We start from the raw sequence: 20,070 nt of genomic DNA on the forward strand, positions 1-20,070 counted from the left end.
CGAGGGGCGGGGCGGGCGGGGCGGGGCGGGGCTCCAAGGCCGACCCGGCCGAGGACGCCCGGAGCAGTTTTGCGCATGCGCGGCCGTGGCGCGAAGCTCTGCTACGACGCAGCTCCCGCGACCCCTTGCGGCGGCTGCCGAGGCGCTGGGGGACGACCTTGGGCAGCAGCTGGCAGCGAGTCCTAGTTGATGTGGCCCAGAGTTAAATAGCTTTAAGAGGTCCCAAGACTCGTTCACAGGTGGCTAAACGCAAACTAAGGCACCTCCCAGCACACCAGAATAGACGTGTCCTCCTTCAGTCCGGACTTGGCGGAATGTTTTCCTGGGAGCCCCTCCCCAAACGACCTGCCAGCCCCAGTCCAGGAAGCAGGCACCCCTCACTCCACCTCTCCAATGGGGGCACTATTCCTGTCTCTAGCTCTAGGGTTGTTGTGAGGATAAAGGGAGCTAAAGGACAAGTGCTTAGAACAGTGTCTAGAAGGAATGCTGTAATCATTACTAATAATTTACTATATTTTACAATTCCAGAACCTGGCACACAGTAGGCATTCAACAAACCGTTCCTCTGTCTTGAGAGTCTGAGGTGGGCCCTGGAGGGCAGCTGCCTGCCTCTGCCTGGTTCAGGGGAGGCCCAGCCAGGCCGGCCCCAGGTTCCTTCCTGCTCTTCTGTCCCACTCCGACCCACTCCGGAGAGCCACGCTCTGAGCCGCACGTGACTCTCTCCTCCACAGAACAATCTGTGCTCTGCTCCCGCCCCCGAGAGAGTTCTGAGCTTTCCAAATATGGATGCTTTTTACATTCCCAAAGCATCACGAACATTTGGGAGAAGAAAATGAACACCAGACATGGTTTGGAAACGATGGAAGCCAAGGGATGGGTGGTGGTGGAACAAGAACCGTACTTGGAGTTTGAAAATATAAAACACGAGTCTGGACTAGGTGATGTCTTACAACCTCACTAGGTTTGTAGCAGTCTAGGCCCCAAGGAGATCCTAGAAGTAAGCACCCAAACCCTAAGGATAAAAACTACAGCGGCCACCACCACACATTGCAGAGGCGAAAACTGCATTAAGGAGACCCAGAGGGTCACCTGCTATCAGAGGAAATGAGCAGTGGGAGGCAGTCCCTTGAGAGCCAAACAGCTTGAAAGTTGACAAATTGAGATGAACCAGCCCGTCGGTGAGTGCAGGCAGAAGAGGCGTTAGACACACGAGTATTTGTTTTTATATCAGGCCCAAACCAAAACTTATTTTCACCTGAAATGTGGTGGATCTCAGAATACACTGAGAAGGTTGCCCTTTTGCTTAGGCACCTTGTGTGTTATTCAGCTAGAGTTTATCTTAAATAGTGTGCCCCTGGATGCCAGGGCAAAATGTTAAAGAATGGCCCTGTCACAGGCACCCCTGGGCAGCAGGCACTGTTGTCCCTGGCACAAATGCAGGGAGATAAAGCAGGCAGCTTAAATATGACACAGCCTCAACACCCAACCCAGAATAAGCACTCACATATTTGCTGATTTAATGAATTAATAAATTATACAGTTTGAGAGAGGCAAATGGCAGATGTGAAATAATTAAACAAAATCTGAATGCCAAATTAGATGGTACTAGCTATAAATAGAGGTGGAATCAGAGGATGGAGAGATTGGTGTGGACAAACAGGGCTGGAGAGGTCTGTATGCAAGTCCGCCCTGTCACCAAGGGCGGACTCAGCACAGGGAAGAGATGACTCCCAGATGGATGGAGAAGATAAACAGAGGTGGGGGGTTGGCCTGGCAGGGGTGAGGGCAGGTGGGCAAGGAGGCAGGCAGCCTGGAGCAGAGGATGGGTGGGATACAGCAGGACATGCAGCCAGCCTGCCAAGACTAGGACATATCCTCCACAGTCTGGAGAGGTGCACACCATACCTAGACCTGCTAGGGTTAGCAGGACTTGAACTCGAGCTTCAAGCAATAAGGGAGAGAATAACTCTTTTTTTGAGATAACTAGCTCCTGAATATCAATATGAGTTTGTCCATGGTACATTTAAACCTCACACGGGCTTGTCCTGACACTCAGGCCACTATTTACACTCTTCACTACATTTTAACGTCACCTTAACTAAGAATGTAAATCCAGCACAAATGTCCAAATGCTCATGTATTTCAGGCACTGTAAACCCCAGGCTAAAGCTCTGTGTCATCGGCATCCCTCCACCCCTTCACTAGCCCAGAGCCCTGGGAGGCAAGCTGTCCTGTTACTTGCTGGGGCTTTGCAGGGCCCAGCCTCTAGCCATGCCCTCCAAATGAGCTTCAGCCACTCCTGGGTTTTAACCAAGTCCTGCCCCTATACGCAGACCTATTCCTGAATCCTGACCAACAAACCAATAGCCTGGAAACCTTCATGCTGACCACTAGCCAAGAATTCCAATGTTTCCCCAGGATAGCACCCTCTTGTGGACAAAGAGATTTCACCATGTTCAGCCAACCCAGTATCTTCCCTCTACCCTCCAAGGAAAATGGGCTCTGTCTCCTGAAATTGCCTTTGCAAAAATTGTAACAGTGAGAAAATTATGACAGTGAAAGAGATCTAAGTTATGACAGTGAAAGGGATCTGATCTAACCAACCCCTATCTTGCCATTAGCCCCCAAACTATGGTATACCTGGGCTGAGGTTAAGCTAACTTTGGGAGATATTTAGTTTATAGTTTAAAAGATAATAGCACTTCCCCAAAACTCAACTGCCTCTGTCAAGCTAGTGAAAGACCACCAGGTTAGGAGGATGAGAGGAGCCTGAATTCTGCTAAGGCATAAGTGATTACCAGCCATTGTTCCAGAGGTCACAAGATTTGCAACTTCCCCAGTTACTCCTGCAGATAACATCACTACTGTAGAACCTAAGATTGGCCTTTTGAGGTATCTCTTCAGGTTTTGGCATTTCTGACAACTAACAGCCCCACCAGATCCACCACAGGGTTATGCTTTGTGGCCCCACCCAGAAGCGGGCTCAGCACATGAAGACCATTTTTCACACCCCTATGATTGTATCCCCAACCAATCAGCAGCACCCATTCCCGTGCCTGCCAAACTATCCTTGAAAAACTCTAGCCCCGAATTTTCGAGATTGATTTGATTCATAACTCCATCACCCGTGTGGCACAGCCAGCCTCCTGTCAATTAAACACTTTATTGCAATGCTGTGGCCTTAGTGAGCTGGTTTTGTCTGAGCAGTGGGCAGGAAGAATGCAATGGGCAATTACACTCCTGCAGTTTTCACTTGGTTTAACAACATCATTACCTGCCCAGTGAGCTAAGCTAAAAATTTCACTGTCATCTGGATTCCTCCCTCAACCACCTTCCCATACCAACTCCCAACACACACAGCCTATCTCTCTGGTCTACTGCTTCTCTTTCAAATGACTCTGGATTCTGACTCGCCTGCCCCTGCCATGGCTCAGGCCTTTGTACTTGGAATCTAGGCTTTTGCAATACTTCTGATATCTGTCAGAATCCAGTTAGGATAATGAAAACACTCTAGTTCTTCCAAATAAAGGGAATTGAATGTATGGAATTGTCTGCATAGGAGATGAAAGAGATAAGAGGCCAAACAGGATGGTTTTGTACCCCAGAATTCTGAAATAGCAGGAAGTACTAACATCCCTAGGACTGGAAAGAACATGGGGAGGAGGTAGAGTCTTAAGAGCTCAGAAGCTGGGGCCAAAGAGCCAAAACCCAGAGGAGGCTCCCTAATGGCCACTAAAACTACGGAGAAAGGTTTCATCTGACAGGAGCTAGGACAACTGAAGAGACATCATTGGTGGTAAAGGTGCTGCCTGAGGCAGAGAGAAATACCCTGGCTTATCTCTCTCTTCCAGTTTCCCACCAGTGCCTCTTCTTGACCAAACCCAGGCAGAAACCACTGACTTGGGCACCTGGGAAACAGCCTGCAGAATTCAGCCCACTGAAATGTGGAACAGAGAAAGGGCCCAAAGCCAACTAACCCCCTTAACCAGTCTCCTTTGCTAGAATCTTTAATTCCTTCTAATCTATTCTCCACTCTGTGCCAGAAAGATCTTTCTTGCTTAAAAACTTAATTAAGTCATTCCTCCTGCTTAAAACTTGGCAGGGTCTGGCAGTTTCCTGGCAGAAAAAATAGGACTTATCCACCAGGCTGATTTTGTCAATCAATCACAAATATAGGAAGTGTTGCTTCCCTTGACTATGACATGTATCGGGTGTGCTCTATAACATGAGATGGGCTCTTATTCAAAGTATTGCTATAGAACAGAATAGAGACTACTCCTCAAAGCCATCACCTCTGAAACTGGGAAATAACTAAAGATAACTACTTTTGGATCAGGGTTGTTTGCCATGATCAAGAGGCTAAGGGCTCCAGTGAAAACATACCATACAAAAGAACAGAGAGAGCAAGTAAAGTCTATTAAAATCAATTAAAACAACAGGGTAACTAGAGATTGAATTAGCAATCAAACAACTTCTACAAAGCAAAGCCCAGGCTCAGATGGCTTCCTTGGTGAACTGTACCAAATACTTGAAGAACTACCACCAATTCTTCAGGAACTCCTCCAAAAAGCAGAAAAGGAGGGAACACTTCACAACTCATTCTATGACACCAGTGTAACATTGACACCAAAACCAAAGGCATCACAAGAATAACACCAATATCTATTATGAATACAGATATTAAAATCCCTTACAAAATATTAGCACTTGGAACCTAGCAACGTATTAAAAAATCATATACCATGACCAAATGGGATTTAATTCAGGAATGCAAGATTGGTTTCATATATGAAAATCATTCAATGTAAAACACCATATTTAAAAAATAAAGCACAAAGCTACATGAACAATGCAATAAAAAAATTAGACAGTGTCTAACACCCTATAATGATAAAACACTCAACAAATTAAAATAGAAAAGAGCTTATTCAAGTTAATAAAGGCTATCTATGAAAATGCCACTGCTAACATCTTTTTTTTTTTTTTTTGGAGGCTTTTTTTGGAGGCGGAGTCTTGCTCTGTCGCCCAGGCTGGAGTGCAGTGGCGTGATCTCAGTTCACTACAAGCTCCGCCTCCCAGGTTCACGCCATTCTCCTGCCTCAGCCCCCCGAGTAGCCGGGACTACAGATGCCTGCCACCACGCCCAGCTAATTTTTTTGTATTTTTTTTTTTAGTAGAGAAGGGTTTCCCCATGTTACTCAGGCTGGTCTTGATCTCCTGACCTTGTGATCCTCTTGCCTCGGCCTCCCAAAGTGCTGGGATCACAGGCGTGAGCCACCGCGCCCGGCCCACTGCTAACATCTTAATGGTGAAAAACTAAATGCTTTCCCCCTAAAATAAGGATGTCTACTCTGGTCATTTCTAATCAACATTGTACTGGAGATACTAGTCAGCACAATTAGGCAATGTAAAGCAACAAAGTTATCCAGAGTGGAAAGGAAAATGTAAAATTACCTTTATTTGCAAATGCCATGATCTTATATGTTTGAAAACCCTAAAGAATCCACAAAACAATGAGTTCAGCAATGTTAAAGGATACAAGATTGATAAACAAAAATGAGCTATATTTCTATATCTTAGTAATGAGCAATCTGAAAGTGAAATTTAAAAAATAGTTTCACTTATAATAACATAAAAAAGAACACTGAGAATAAATTTAACAAAAGGAATGTAAGACTTGAATGCCAAAAAATCTACAAAACATTTTTGAAAGAAATTAAAGAAGACATCCCATGTTCATGGATTGGAAGACCTGATAGCAATACTATCAGGTTAAGATAGCAATACCTTCCCAAATCAATCTACAGATTCAACACAATCCCTATCAAGTATTATTTCTTACACTAATTTACAACCTGACCCTAAAATTTATATGGAAATGTAAGCCAAAACAATCTTGAAAAAGAAGAACAAAGTTAGAAAACTCATACTCCCCAAACTCAAAATGTACTACAAAGCTACAATAATAAAGACAGTGTGGTATTGGCATAAGGACAGACATACAGACCAGTGGAATAGAACAGAGAGTCCAGAAATAAACACTTACATATATGCTCAACTAATTTTCAACAAGGATGCCAAGACAATTCAATGGAGAAAGAACAGTATTTTCAACAAATGGTGCTGAAACAACTGAAGATCCACATACAAAAAGAATGAAGGTGGATGCTGACCTCACAAAAATATACAAAATTAACTCAAAATGGATCAGACACCTAAATTTAAGAGTAAAAACTATAAAACACATAGAAGAAACCACAAGAGTAAATCTTCATAAACTTGATTAGGCAGTGGTTTCTTAGATACAAAACCAAAAGGACAAAATAATAAAAGAAAAGTGAACTGGATTTAATCAAAATGAAAAAATGTTTGCATTTCAAAGGACATCAGAGTGAAAGACAACCCACAAAATTGAAGAAAATATTTACAAACCATGTATCTGTAAAAGAAATTGTATTTAGGATATATAAAGAACTACTACAACTCGATAATAGAAAGACAAATAACCCAATTAAAAATGGGCAAAGAATCTGAATAGGTATTTCTCCAAAGAAGATATACAAATGGCCAATAAGCACATGAAAAATTGCTTAATACCACTTATCATTAGGGAAATGCAAATAAAAACCATAATGAGATACCATTTCATACACTCTAGGATGGCTATAATCAAAAAGACAGATAACAACAAGTGTTGATGAGGATGTGAAGAAATTAGAACCTTCATGCAGGTGGAGCTGCTCTGGCAAACAGCTTGCAGTTCCTCAAAAACTTACACTCAGAGTTACCACGTAATCCAATAATCCCACCCCTAAGTATATATCCAAGATAAATGAAAACCCAAAATGTTTTGGATGGGATTATGCTCACCAAAAAACTTGCACATAAATGTTCACAGCAGCATTATTAATAATAGTCAAATAATAGAAACAACCTGCTGTCCACCAACTGATGAATGAATTAACAAAATATGCAAAATGGTATATCCATACAATGTAATATTCAGCCACAAAAAGGAATGACACATGCAGCAACATATAAGAACCTTTAAAACATTACGCTAAATGAAAGAAGCCAGATACAAAAAGTAAAATGCATGATTTCATTTATAAAAAATGTCTAGACCAGGCAAATCTATAGAGACAGGGTACAGACTAGTAGCTGACTAGGGCTATAGAGTTGGGGTGGGATTCAGGAAATGGGAAGTGACTGTTAATGGGTAAAGGTTTCTTTTTTGGAGTAATAAAAATTTTCTGAAATTGATTGCGGTGATGGTTGCACAACTCTGAATATACTAAAAACCACTGAATTGTATACTTTAAAGGGTTGAATTGTATGGTATATAAGTTATATATCAATAAGTCTGTTACTTAAAAAGCTATAAACAGAATTCCGGGAAGATGGTGGACTATGAAGCACCAGGAATCTATCTTCCCCCATAGACAACTATTGTACTGGCACAATCTGTTCAATATAACTATTTTGGAACTCCGGGGTCTCTTGAAGGCTTGTAATTTCCAGGGGAAATCTTGATGGCAAATTGCAGTTAATTTCAGCTCTTAGCATAGTAGAATCTGTGAACACATTCCTAGAGAAGCAAATATGAAGCCTGCAGGAGCTAGGGTGGGCAAAGAGCACCCTCTCCTCCAAATATTGGGTATCTGTATTCTGATCACTGACTGTTGCTTCTGATCACAGGGGTGCAGACAAGAGGCAGCAGCCATTGTTGCTGCACCTCCCTTCATTATTGCAAGCCACCCCACATACACCAACAGAAGTGACATCCAGAGGATTTAAAGGGCCAGTGCCCTTCCCCCCAGCCTCATTTTCTCTTTTCCTTTTGAGAGCCAGACATTTGAGACTAGAGCATTTAAAGGCAACTACATACATGGGGAAAACTAGATGGTTGACCATGCACGCCCATGGAAAGGCACAGACTCAGAGAAGACCTAAGAAGACCTCAAATATATACCCCAGGCTGATCCTTGGCACAAAGACAGCCTACAACACCTTTTTTTTTTTTTTTTTTTTAAATAAAAACAGCAAACCCTGAGGAACAGAGAGAATCCAATTTCCAGAGTTACCACATTATTAGATTCAAATGTCTATTTTTCAATAACAACAAAAAAATCACAAGGCACACACACAAAAATGGAAAGAGCAGCCCATTCAGAAGAAAAGTATATATCAACTGAAACTGTCCTTGAAAAAGACCTGATGGCAGATCTACCAGACAAAGAAACAACCATTTTAAAGATGCTCAAGGGACTGAAGGAAGATGTGGTGAAAGTCAAGAAAATGATGTATGAACAAAATTGAAATGTCAAAAAGGAGACAGAAAACCTAAAAAAAAAAAAACCAATAAGAAATTCTGGACAGGAGGCCTGTGTGCCGCTGCTTGTGCTGTCGCCCTGTCTCTAGAGATCCCTGAAAAGTTCCAGCATATTTCACAAGTACTGAACACCAACATTGATGGGCGGTGGAAAACAGGCTTTGCCATCACTGCCATTAAGGGTGTGGGCCGAAGATATGCTCATGTGGTGTCGAGGAAAGCAGACACTTGACCACACCAAGAGGGCGGGAGAACTCACTGAGGATGAGGTGGAATGCGTGATCACCATTATGCAGAATCCACGCCAGTACAAGATCCCAAACTGGTTCTTGAACAGGCAGAAGGGCGTAAAGGATGGAAAATATAGCCAGGTCCCAGCCAATGGTCTGGACAACAAGCTTCATGAAGACCTGGAGCGACTGAAGAAAATTCGAGCCCACAGAGGGCTGCGCCACTTCTGGGGCCTTCATGTCCAAAGTCAGCACACCAAGACCACCTGCCACCGTAGCCACTCTGTGGGTGAGTCCAAGAAGAAATAAGTCTGTAGGTCTTGTCTGTTAATAAATAGTTTATATACCAAAAAAACAAAAGAAATTCTGGGCTGGGTGCAGTAGCTCACACCTGTAACTGCAGCACTTTGGGAGGCTAAGGCAGGAGCGTCGCTTGAGCCCAGGAGCTCAAGCTTACAGTGAGCTGTGATAGTGCCACAGCATTCAAGCCTGGGTGACAGAGCAAGACCGTGTCTCAATAAAAAACAGAAGTGAAATTCTAGAGCTGAAAAAGTACAATAAGTGAGATAAAAAATTCACTAGAGGGCTTCAAGGGCAAACTTGAGCAGGCAGTAAACTTGAAGACAGGACAATAGAAATTATCAAGAATAAGTGCTATGGTTTGAATGTGTCCCATAAAAAGGGTGTATTGAAGACTTAATCCCTATTGCAACAGTGTTGGGAGGTAGGGCCTGATGAGTGGTGACCATACCATGAAGACAGAGTGAGTGATTAATGCCATTATCTTGGGAGTGGATTCATTATAAAAGAGGAAGTCCAGCCCCTTTTTCCTTCTTTCTCTCACCCTCTCACCTTCCACCATGGGATGATAAGGCAAGAAGACCCTTGCCAGATGCTAGAACCTTCATATTGGACTTCCTAGCCTCCAGGAATGTGAGAAATAAATTCTTTTCTTTATAAGCTACCCAGTTTCTAGTGTTACATGACAGCAACACAAAAATGACTAAGACACTGAAGAACAAACAGAAAAAAAGATTGAAGAAAAGTGAACAGAGCCTGAGAAACATGTGGAACACCATCAAGAGAACTATAGAAGGAAATTATAGAAGTGGGAATTATAGAAGAAAAAGGGAAAGGGAAAGGAGCAGAGAGAATATTTGAAGAAATAATGACTGAAAACTTTTGAAATTTGGTGAAAGATATTAAGTGAAAAGTACAATTACCATTTATCGTACTTTTTCAGCTCCAGAATATAAACATCCCAGAAGCTCAACAAACTCCAAATAAAATGAACTGAGAAAGACCCATACCAAGGCACATTATAATCAAACTTTTGAAGGACAAAGAAAGAATCTTAAAAGCAACAAGAAGCAACTTGTCACATACAAGGGACCCTCAATAAAATTATCAGATTTCTCATCAGAAACATAGGAGGCCAGATTGCAATAGGCTGATATATTCAAAGTGCTGAAAGAAACAGACTCTTCACCAATGTATTAGTCCATTTCCACACTGCTATAAAGAACCTCCTTGAGCCTGGGTAATTTCTAAAGGAAAGAGGATTAATTGGCTCACAGTTCCACATTGCTGGGGAGGCCTCGGGAGACTTACAATCATGGTGGAAGGGGATGCAGCCACCTTCTTTACAAGGCAGTGGGGGAGAGAGAGAAAGTGAAGGAGGAACTTCCAAACACTTACAAAACCATCAGATCACATGAGAACTCATTCACCATGAGGAGAACAGCATGGGGAAAACTGCACCCATGAACCAATCACCTCCCTCCCTTAATACGTGGAGATCACAAATCCCTCACTCAACATATAGGTATTACAATTCAAAATGAGATCTGGATGGGGACACAGAGCAAACCATATCAACCAAGAATCCCGTATCTGCCAAAGCTATCCTTCCAAACTGAGAGAGAAATTAAAACATTCCCAAGTAAACAAAAGCTGAGGAGTTTTTTTTACCACTAGAACTGCCCTGCAAGAAATGTTCACACAAGCCGTGCAAGGTGAAATGAAAGGACACTAAGCAATAACTCTAAGCTATATAAAGAACTAAGGATCTCAATAAAAGTGAATACATTAGCAATTATAAAACTAGTATTATTGTAACAATGGTTTGTAACTCCACTTTTTATTAACCACATGACTGAAGAGACTAATATAATTTTAAATTATTACTCAAAACTACTATTATTATAACTTTCGTTTGTAATTCCACGTTTTGTTTCCTATATAATTTAAGAGACAATGCACTTAAAAGAACTATTAGCTTTATGTTTTGGGGCATACGATGTATAAAGATATAATTTTGCGACATCAGTAATGGAAAGGGGTGGGGATAGAGCTTTACAGGAATGGAGTTTTTGTATGTTAGTCAAGCTTGTATACTTTTAAGTTAGAGTGTTAAACTTTAGGATATTAAATGGAATCTTCATGGTAACCACAAAGAAAATAGCTAGCAAATATACACAAAAGGAAATGAGAAAGAAATTTAAACATTTCACTACAAAAAAAAATCAACTAACAAAAAAAGACAATAATGCAGAAAGCAAGAGATAAAAAAAGCTATAAGGCATGTAGAAAACATAGCAAATTACAGAAATAAGTCCTTCATCAGTACCTACTTTAAATGGAAATGGATTAAACTCTCCAGTCAAAAGATGGACATTGACAGAATGCATTAAAAAAACATGATCCAACTATATGATGTCTACAAGAGACTCTAGAATCCACAGACACAAATACATTCATAGTGAAAGAATGGAAACAGATACTTCAACCGGGCCAATCAAAAGATGGAGATTGACAGAATGCATTAAAAAAACATGATCCAACTATATGCTGTTTACAAGAGACTCTAGATCCACAGACACAAATACACTGATAGTGAAAGAATGGAAACAGACATTTCGACCGGGCCAATCAAAAGATGGAGATTGACAGAATGCATTAAAAAAAATAATCCGGCCGGGCACGGTGGCTCACACCTGTAATCCCAGCACTTTGGGAGGCCGAGGCAGGTGGATCACGAGGTCAGGAGTTCAAAACCAGCCTGGCCAAGATGGTGAAACCCCATCTCTACTAAAAATACAAAAAAATTAGCTGGGCGTGGTGGCACGCGTCTGTAATCCCAGCTACTCCAGAGGCTGAGGCAGAGAACTGCTTAAACCTGGAGGGGCGGAGGTTGCAGTGAGCCGAGATCGCACCACTGCACTCCAGCCTGGGCAACAGAGCGAGGCTCCATCTCAAAAAAAAAAAAAAAAAGATCCAACTATATGCTGTTTACAAGAGACTCTAGATCCACAGACACAAATATATTGAAAGTGAAAGAATGGAAAAAGATATTCTGACTGGACAAAGTGGCTCACATTTCAGGGAGGCCGAGGTGGGAGGATTGCTTAAGCCCAGGAATTCAAGACCAGCCTGAGCAACACAGCAAGACTTTGTCTCTACAAAATAAAATTTAAAAATTAGCCAGACATGGTGGCATGAGCCTTTAGTCCCAGCTACTTGGGAGGCTGAGGCAAGAGGATCACTTGAACTCAGGAGGCTGAGGCTGCAGTGAGCTGTAATCACACCACTGTTCTGCAGCCTGGGTGACAGGGCGAGACTCTGTCGCAAAACAAACAAACAAAAAGATATTCATGCAAATAGTAACCAAAAGAGCAGGGACGGCTATACTAAGATCCAACAAAACAGACTTTAAATCAAAAAAGGTGTTGGGTGTGGTGGCATACTCCTGTAATTTCAGCTACCCAGGAGGCTGAGGCAGGAAAGTCATTTGATGCTAGGAGTTTGAGACCATCCTGGGCAACATAGTGAGACCCTATCTCTATAAAAAATAAAAAAATTAGCAGGGTTATGATAGTACATATCTGTAATTCTAGCTACTTGGCAGGCTGAAGCAGGAGATCTCTTGAGCCCAGGAATTCAAAGTTACAGTGAGCTATGATAGCACCACTGCACTCCAGCCTGGGTGACAGAATGAGACCCCATCTCTAAAAATAAACAAAGAGACAAAGAAGGATGTTATGTATTAATAAAGAGTCAATACAGTAAGAAGATATAACAATTATAAACATTTACACACGTAATTACAGACCATCAAAATATATGAAGGAAAAACATCATATATTGAATTGAAGGGAGAAGCAGAGAATTCTATAATAGTAGTTGGAAACTTCAATAATCCTCTCTTAAGAATGAATAGAACAACTAGGCCAGGCATGGTGGCTCACACCTGTAATCCTAGCACTTTAGGAGGCCAAGGCGGGCAGATCACCTGAGGTCAGGAGTTCAAGACCAGCCTGACCAACAGGGAGAAACCCCGTCTCTAGTAAAAATACAAAATTATCTGGGCGAGGTGGCGCATGCCTGTAATCCCAGCTACTCAGGAGGCTGAGGCAGAAGAATCACTTGAACCCAGGAGGCAGAGGTTGCGGTGAGCCGAGATCGTGCCATTGCACTCCAGACTGGGCAACAAGAGTGAAACTCCATCTCAAAAAACAAAACAAAACACACCAACAAAAAAAAAAAACCAGACAGAAATAAGGACATAGAGGACTTAACACAATAAACCAACTAGACCTAAGAGACATAAACAGTCACTCTACCCAATTTTCTTCTCAAGTATGCATGGGACATTTTCCAGGACAGACCATGTGTTAGGCCACAAATTGAGTCAAAACGTGATATGTGCACACAATAGAGTATTACTTTGCCTGTAGATGAAAGAAAATTCTGACACATGTTACAACATGGATGAACCTTGAGAACATTATGTTAAGTGAAATGTAGGCCAATCACAAAAAGGCAAATACCACATGACTCCACTTATATGAGGTACCTAGCGTAGGCAAAATCAGGCAGACAGAAAGTAGAATGGTGTCTGCCAGCAACTGAGGGTGGGAGGGGAATGGGGGGTTATTGTTTCATGAGTTTTTAAAAGGGAAAGAGTTCTGGAGATGCATGGTGGTGACAGTTGCCCAGCAATGTGAAGAATACATTTAATCCCACTGAACTGTGCACTTAAAAATGATGAAGATGGGAAATTTTGTTATACGTGTTTTACCAAATAAAATAAATTGGGGGAAAAAAGCTATAGAGTGTATTTATAATATGAAAACTGAAATGACCTAGATGTTTCATGGGCAGCTGTTTCAAAAATATTCATAGGCCCAGCATCGCAGCTCACGTCTGTAATCCCAGCACTTTGGGAGGTCAAGGTGGGAGGCTCACCTGAGCCCAGGAGTTCGAGACCAGCCTGGGCAACGTGTCAAAATCCCATCTCTACAAAAAATAAAAAAATTAGCCAGGTGTGATGGTGCATGCCTGTAGTCTCAGCTACTTGTGGGGGCTGAGACAGGAGGATCTCTTGAGCCCAGTGTGGGGGATGGAGGTTGCAATGAGCCAAGATTGCGCCACTGCACTCCAACCTGGGTGACAAAGCAAGACCCCGTCTCAAAAAAAGAAAAAAATCCATAAGGCACACCACTGTGCAGCCTTTAAAAACTATGTTTTCGGCCGGGCGCGGTGGCTCACGCCTGTAATCCCAGCACTTTGGGAGGCCGAGGCGGGGCGGATCACAGGTCAGGAGATCGAGACCCATAGGTGAAACCCCCGTCTCTACTAAAAATAACAAAAAATTAGCCGGGCGTGGGGGCGGGCGACTGTAGTCCCAACTACTCGGGAGGCTGAGGCAGGAGAATGGTGTGAACCCGGGAGGCGGAGCTTGCAGTGAGCCGAGATCGCGCCACTGCACTCCAGCCTGGGCGACAGAGCGAGACTCCACCTCAAAAAAAAAAAAAAAAAAAAAAAAATATGTTTTCAAAATATTTAATGATGTGGAAAAATAATTGTACATACATACACACACACAGAGTGAAAAAAGAATATAAAATAGTATATAAAGCATAATCCCAATAGTATATAAAAATATTAAATATACTATATATAATGTGTGTGTGTGTATGTGTGTGTGTGTAACAGTGGTTAACCAGCTCAAGTAATAGTATGGTACCTGATTTTATTTATAAATATTTTTAAATAAATATTAAGTATATATTTATTTTTTTATTTTCCAAACAGCCTACACTCAATACACAGCTAAAGAGTAAACGATCATTTTTAAATCAAAGGAATTGCATTCAGTGTTGGCTGGCATGAGAGGAGGCCGGCTCCTCACACTGCAGGCAGGAAAGAACACAGGTACCCCGTTCTGCAGGGCAGCCCGGAAATACCTCTTTGACCCAGAAACTCCACTTCTGGAAACCTCTCCTAGGGAAATCATTAAGAACAGGCACCTTTGGGAGGCCGAGACGGGCGGATCACAAGGTCAGGAGATCGAGACCATCCTGGCTAACACGGTGAAACCCCGTCTCTACTAAAAAAATACAAAAAACTAGCCGGGCGAGGTGGCGGCGCCTGTAGTCCCAGCTACTCCGGAGGCTGAGGCAGGAGAATGGCGTAAACCCGGGAGGCGGAGCTTGCAGTGAGCTGAGATCCGGCCACTGCACTCCAGCCTGGGCGACAGAGCGAGACTCTGTCTCAAAAAAAAAAAAAGAACAGGCACAAAGACCAGGCTGACAAGGTACTCATCACAGCCTCGTGTATAACAGTGAAAAGCTGAAAACAACCTACATGTGCAAAAATAGAGGCTTTACTTAAATAGATTATACTTCATCCATACTATGAAATGTTATACAGCTGCTTAAATGTTGCAGAAATGTATCTACTGTCATGGAAAGTGTTTACGATCTATAGTGAAGTAGAAAAAGCAGTTCACAAAGCAGTATATGTGGTATAATCCCACTTTTATAAAAAAAAATTCACACATATAGGAGGTGTAGAGAAGATCTGGAAGGAAATGAACTATAGTGTTAACAGCAACTGCCTTGAATAGATGGGGTAATGGATATCTTTATGTTTTTTTGATTAGTCTGCATTTCTGAATTTTATATAAAACACATGTATTTTGTCTATATTGAGAACAATAAGGCCGGGTGCAGTGGCTCATGCCTGTAATCCCAGCACTTTGGGAGGCCAAGGCAGGAGGATCGCTTGAGTTCAGGAGTTCGGGATCAGCCTAGGCAACATGGAAAAACCTCATCTCTAGAAAAAACACCAAAAATTAACTAGGCAGGATGGTGCATGCCTGCAGTCCCAGCTGAGGTGAGAGGATTGCTAGAGTCTGGAAGGCAGAGGTTGCGGTGAGCCGAGATCACAACAGACGGGCAACGACGCAAGACCCTGTTTCAAGAAAGTAAATAAATAATAAATTTTTTAAAAGAACAATAAAATAAAATTGTGGGGGATGAAACGAGATCAATACCAGGGACAGCTAGAAGCATTGCTGGCTGGCTCAGCGAAGGAGCGTGGTGGCCAGGGCCTTCAGGGACAGGAGGGGCAAGGCCATCACAGCCACCTGCTGCTCCCAGCCTCAGCTGTCCATGAGATCTGACTATTCAAATCCCCGTCCACTGACCTTGGATTTATAAATTCAAAGCATCTTCCCATTTTGTCTTATTTAGTCTTCTCAGTACTCTTGTGAGAGCATTATTAGCTCTGTTTTGCAGATAAGAAAAGCCAGACTTAAATCACTCACAAATCACAGAACACAATCAAGGCTGAGCAGGTTATCTCACACCAAAATCGCATCAACCATATCCTCACTCACAATGAGTGATTACGCTCCCACTGACAGGCAGCTCAGTAAAGTGGAAAGAGTATGGATGTTGGAGTCCACAGGCCTAGCTTTGAATCCCATCTCAACTCTGAAAAGCAGCCTCTCAACCCCTCTGCAGGGAACGATAATCCTAGGGTCCAGGATTGTTCTCAGGATAAGCACAATCACGCAGGTAAATCACCGCGCACCATGCCAGGCTCTCCATCAGCGCTCAATAAATGCTCAGGCACAGGGAAGCCCTGCCTCTCAGTGCAGCTGAGCTCTCTGGCAGCTGTGAGGTTAGAAATTGGCTTCCGTAAATGGGACTAATGTTGAACTTCACGCAGTTTCCAATGCCCGGCTCTGGCACTGTCCCTGAGGCCAAAACCGAGTTTCTTCCTCCAAGAGCCCTCTACACAGGTAAGGCCTGCTCCTCCACCCCTGGAGGCTGCTCTTCCCCCAAAAAGCCCCATTCCTTCAGTGTTGATCGGCTTCACGCGGTCTGCTCCCAAGGTCATCTCTAGTCCACAGTGACCCTCTCACAGAGCAGTCACCTGGCTGCTCCCCAATTTTCCCTTCTCTTCTTCCCTGTAGATGCTACCTCAAAGAAAAAAATAAAGAGCCCTGGGCATATTTGATGAAAGGCTTCTATTCAGAGGAGCCACTGCTGTGGACATTTGTCATGGACACTGGACACTGCCCTTCCTCTTATCTCCCAATGGGACCAGCCCCTTTTCACCATGGTAACTGGATCAAGGGTGAGAATGTGATCCAGTTGGGGCGGAATAAGACACAACAAGAACCTGGCCGAGATGTCTGTGGGTCACACCCAGAAGAATGAGAGTCTGGAGCTGCTCCGCTCACCTGCAGTCTGAGATGGAAAGCGACAAGAGGGGAGGGGAAACAGAGAGGAAGAATCCATGTATTTGAGCCCTGAAGCCAGCTGCCACTGAAGTCAGTTTAAGCTGGGTTTTCTTTCATCTACAACTGAAAAGGCCCTAATGCACAGATCGTGGCAGAAACTAGAAAATGGATTTGCAGCATGGCTTGGGCGGTCAGCGCTGCATACACCGTTTACCCCTCTGCATATGCCTAAGGCAGGAGCTTAGGTCCTGCCCTCAGAAAGCCCTGTGGGATGGAGTTGTCGAGGCTGACTTGGATTTGCACTGCCCCCTCCACCCCCTCTGTGAACAGAACACACCTGCTCACTCCATCTGCCTGCCAAGCATCTGGCTGGGCTGGGCAGAAGGGATGATGTGGGTAGCTTCTCCAGCTGCTGCTGACTTCTAGGTACTCGCCATCCTCCAACATCAGCAACAACTTTCCCTTCCCTAAGCCACACTCCAGGCCTCTGATCTTCATGTGATCTTCCCCTAAAGATTCTCCTGCTAGGCCAGGCGTAGTGGCTCACACCTGTAATCCCAGCACTTTGGGAGGCCAAGGCAGGTGGATCAACTGAGGTCAGGGGTTCGAGACCAGCCTGGCCAACATAGTAAAACACCATCTCTACTAAAAATACAAAAGAAATTAGCCGGGCATGGTAGCACACACCTGTAATCCCAGCTGCTCTAGAGGCTGAGGCAGGAGAATCACTTAAACCTGGGAAGCAGAAGTTACAGTGAGCTGAGATCGTGCCACTGCACTCCAGCCTGGGCAATAAGAGTGAAACTCTGTCTCAGGAAAAAAAAAAAAAAAAAAAAGATTCTCCCTGTAAATGTATGGATCCCAGGTCCCACTTCCTGATGGTCGAACCCTCTGCCTGACAAAGCAGATCCACCAAGGCACCAATGTATTCATGGAAAAAAGCCGACCTCTCCCCTCTCCCCATGACCAGATGTTGTTACCTGGGGCATCTGAAGAGGCCAGTCATTTGTGGTCAAACAAATGAAGAGGCCAGTCATTTGTGGTAAAAATAAAAATAACACATTTGTTGATCTGCCGGGCATTGTGCTAAGTGCTTTACATGTATTCACTCATTCCCTGCACAACCCTGTAAGGTAGATATTATTATTATCTCCATTTACAGATGAGAAACAGACCCAGTTGGGTGAAAATAATTTGCCCAAGACCTTTTAGCTAGTAAGTGGCAAAGCCAGAGATCAAACCTGGACAGTCTGACCCCAAAGCTTCATGCCCTTAACCACTGCATGGAAGAGCAGTTTCCACCCCAGGAGCAGGGAGGAATGGAGAAGGTAAAGGAGCTCTGTAAAGCGCCCGACATGGTGCCGCCTCCTCCACCTGGGCACAGAGGTCACTCAACTTGATGGAAAAATTTCCTACCAAGAAACATCCCCACATCTTGGTCCTGCCCTGGATTGTGTGGCATAGGGCAAGTCCCTTCTCCTCTCTGGCACAGTCTCCCCTACTGGGAAATAAAATCTCTACATGGAAGATGATTGTGCAGGCCCCATTTACTCTTTAGAGCCAGCCCTCTGCTTTGGTGCCATGCAATCTGGAAAGGAAGTTAATTCCCCTGCTGTTTCCAGGCCCCACTTTTAAAATTTTTAAATTTCCAGTTTTAAAATTTTGTTTTACTAAAAAGGGAACTGTTCATTTTGTCTCTTCTATTAATTATGTTTCTGTTTATAAAGCAGAGATAGGTGCTTACTTTCCTCTGTGTACGCAGAAAAGAAAGTCACAGAAAATGCTAAGAAAGCCAAATAGCCCTGTTATAGGAGGCAGCTAGTCAGGCACGAGCAGAGCAGGAGAGGGCTCCCCCCGACATACACACACACATACACCAGGAATGTCAGGTGACCATCAGGTGATGGTCAGGCAGTTGTTAACTGTTTCTCTAAAATAATAATTGCTAGCAGCCTGCATCAGGAAAAAGCAGCCTCCCAGTAGATAGAAGAAACTCGAAATTGGTGATCAGCAGCTTCCCAACAAGTTCTCAGGAATTGGGCGAGTGGGCACAAGCATGCGCACTAAGGGGCAAAATGGCGGAGTGTAACTGGTAGATGACCTTCTAGGAATGCTAGATTGGCAAGGGAAGAACGCCTTAAGTGAGCATGCGTACAACTCCAGTCGTTTCTTAGATAATTCTAATGTACTGTGCTATGACAGCATCAAATATGATTGACTCTGAATGGGTGTGTCCCAGGGGGCTTCAGAGAAGACAGCAATATGAGCTTGAAGGACAGAACTTACAGGAGGAAACCTGGCAAGGGTGAGGCCTTAAAGTAGAGGAACCAAGGGCGGGAGTACAAATCTAGGTATTCTCGAGTGACCTGAATGTTTTCTCCCTGAAGAAACCTTACCTGGCCTAGCTGAGTTCCAGTCCATACGCCAATAAAGGAGAGCAATTAGGAACATGGGCGTCAGACTGAGACCCCATTCTGCCACTCAGAGGAGAACAAGGGCCCTAGAGCCAGTCTCTGAGGTCAAGTCCTGGCTCGACCACTTCCTAGCTGTAGGACCCTGGGCAGGTTTACCTAACCTCTCTGTGCCCCAGGTTTCTTCTCTGTAAAATGGAAAGAATAATGGTGTTTACCTCATAGGTGGTGGTAAAGAATGAATGAAGGCTAGGCGCAGTGGCTCATGCCTATAATCCCAACACTTTGGGAGGCTGAGGTGGGCAGATCACCCGAGATCAGGAGTTCGAGACCAGCCTGGCCAACATGGTGAAACCCTGTCTCTACTAAAAAAAAACCAAAAAACAAAAATTAACCGGGTGTGATGATGCACACCTGTAATCCCAGTTACTTGGGAGGCTGAGGCAGGAGAATCACTTGAACCTGGGAAGCAGAGGTTGCAATGGGCCAAGACTGCGCCATTGTACTCCAGCCTGGGCGACACAGCAAGACTCCATTTAAAAAAAAAAAAAAAAGGCCGGG

At 43.6% G+C, this 20,070-nt stretch overlaps 1 protein-coding gene and 1 pseudogene across 8 annotated transcripts in view; one reads left to right on the forward strand and one right to left on the reverse strand.

The window, feature by feature from the left end:
* The window catches only part of TTC7B (tetratricopeptide repeat domain 7B), a 258,957-nt gene that overhangs the window by 226,963 nt on the left and 11,924 nt on the right, over nt 1-20,070 (reverse strand). The window lies entirely within an intron of this gene.
* Nucleotides 8,490-8,871, forward strand: LOC108535911 (40S ribosomal protein S18 pseudogene; annotated as a pseudogene).

This window comes from Rhinopithecus bieti, unplaced genomic scaffold, assembly GCF_001698545.2.
Source record: "Rhinopithecus bieti isolate Rb0 unplaced genomic scaffold, ASM169854v2 scaffold_12086, whole genome shotgun sequence".
In the NCBI taxonomy this organism is placed as follows: domain Eukaryota; kingdom Metazoa; phylum Chordata; class Mammalia; order Primates; family Cercopithecidae; genus Rhinopithecus; species Rhinopithecus bieti.